We start from the raw sequence: 2,426 nt of genomic DNA on the forward strand, positions 1-2,426 counted from the left end.
GGGAACGTGAGCTGGGTTTAGACCGTCGTGAGACAGGTTAGTTTTACCCTACTAATGACAAAATATTATTGCGACAGCATTCCTGCGTAGTACGAGAGGAACCGCAGGTACGGACCAATGGTACAATACTTGTTCGAGCGAACAGTGGTATGATGCTACGTCCGTTGGATTATGCCTGAACGCCTCTAAGGTTGTATCCGTGCTGGACTGCAATGATAAATATGGGGCAAATTGCATTGTATGGCTTCTCTAAATCATTTAAAGTTTATAAATTTAATTTATAAACGACAAAATGAATATATGTGATGCCAATGTTATTTATAACATAGCAAATGCGGGAGGATTCAAATATCACCCGTATGCCGCGCTAGTTATATATAAAAACATTATTTAATACAATGACAATGCCTAGAATCAATTGTAAACGACTTTGGTAACGGGCAAGGTGTTGTAAGTGGTAGAGCAGCTGCCATACTGCGATCCACTGAAGCTTAACCTTTGCTTGATGATTCGAAAACAATTTATTGGAATTAATTTTCCAATTTATTATTGTTTTGATGTAATCATCTTATAAAAATATGCATATTTAAAATATGCAATATAAAGAGAGGCGCTTGTTTAGGGGCCAAGTCCTCTATAAAAATGATGAAAAAGCAAATATTGTAATCTACTACAATAAAGTACAAATAAAGCAACAAAAATTTTGTTAGTTGAACTTTATTATATTTGGGCTAATAAAGTCGATATATTTATACAGATGTGTTTTAAGCGACCAATGAAAGTAAGTGAGGTTTTCCTTACCTAGGCCGCTTACACAAAATATATTAGCGAAGTTCATATATATATAACTTGTTCACTTTCATTATTTAAATTGTTGCTTGTACGGTAGTATTATTTACAAAGAGAAAAATGTAAATGAAATATTACAATAATGTACAAATAAAGCAACTAAAATTTTGTTAGTTGAACTTTATTATATTTGGGCTAATAAAGTCGATATATTTATACAGATGTGTTTTAAGCGACCAATGAAAGTAAGTGAGGTATTCCTTACCTAGGCCGCTTACACAAAATATATTAGCGAAGCTCATATATATATAACTTGTTCACTTTCATTATTTAAATTGTTGCTTGTACGGTAGTATTATTTACAAAGAGAAATATGTAAATGAAATATTATAATAATGTACAAATAAAGCAACTAAAATTTTGTTAGTTGAACTTTATTATATTTGGGCTAATAAAGTCGATATATTTATACAGATGTGTTTTAAGCGACCAATGAAAGTAAGTGAGGTTTTCCTTACCTAGGCCGCTTACACAAAATATATTAGCGAAGCTCATATATATATAACTTGCTCACTTTCATTATTTAAATTGTTGCTTGTACGGTAGTATTATTTACAAAGAGAAAAATGTAAATGAAATATTACAATGAAGCACAGCACAAATAAAGCAACAAAAATTTTGTTAGCTGAACTTTATTATATTTGGGCTAATAAAGTCGATATATTTATACAGATGTGTTTTAAGCGACCAATGAAAGTAAGTGAGGTTTTCCTTACCTAGGCCGCTTACACAAAATATATTAGCGAAGCTCATATATATATAACTTGTTCACTTTCATTATTTAAATTGTTTGCATATGCAGAGTAATATTATTTACATTAAACACAAAAAATATAATTTTTATTATATTTTTTAAATATAATTCTGGTTGATCCTGCCAGTAGTTATATGCTTGCCTCAAAGATTAAGCCATGCATGTCTAAGTACACACGAATTAAAAGTGAAACCGCAAAAGGCATCAGTTATGGTTCCATAGATCGATCATTAACAGTTAGTTGGATAACTGTGGTAATTCTAGAGCTAATACATGCAATAATATAAACACGGACCTTATGGAACGTGTGCTTTTATTAGACTAAAACCAAGCGATCTTTATAGATTGTTATATTGGTTGAACTCTAGATAAACATGCAGATCGTATGGTCATCTACAACTAAAAACTTTAAATGGGTAAGAACCTCACCTTTTTTGATATGAAGGTTGAAGTTATATGATATAATGTGCCCAGTGGGCGACTTTTGGTAAGCAGAACTGGCGCTGTGGGATGAACCGAACGTAATGTTACGGTGTCCAAATTAAAGTAAGCGCGGGTAAACGGTGGCGGGAGTAATTATGACTCCCTTAAGATCGCCAAATGCCTCGTTAACTAACTTTTAAAATGTGTTGCGACTAACGAAGTGCAAACTAGCATTGCACTGAGGCCGCGCACATATAAAAATGTATGAAAATTATATATAAAGAGGCGTTTGTTAGGTGCGACAAATCCTCTATAAAAACTAAGAACGAAAGTTAGAGCTAGCGATTGGGTGTAGCTACGGCTCTCTCAGTCGCTTCCCGGGAAACCAAAGCTTTTGGAC

At 33.1% G+C, this 2,426-nt stretch overlaps 1 non-coding gene across 1 annotated transcript in view; it reads left to right on the plus strand.

Moving 5' to 3' along the window:
- LOC137236121 (large subunit ribosomal RNA) overlaps nt 1-514 on the plus strand; it is a 4,019-nt gene extending 3,505 nt beyond the window's left edge. Inside the window, exon 1 of the ribosomal RNA XR_010948266.1 lies at nt 1-514. This exon is cut by the window's left edge and continues 3,505 nt beyond it. This is a non-coding gene — a ribosomal RNA (large subunit ribosomal RNA).
- The last annotated feature ends 1,912 nt before the right edge of the window (nt 515-2,426 follow it).

This window comes from Eurosta solidaginis, unplaced genomic scaffold (genome assembly GCF_040869045.1).
Source record: "Eurosta solidaginis isolate ZX-2024a unplaced genomic scaffold, ASM4086904v1 ctg00001329.1, whole genome shotgun sequence".
NCBI lineage: Eukaryota > Metazoa > Arthropoda > Insecta > Diptera > Tephritidae > Eurosta > Eurosta solidaginis.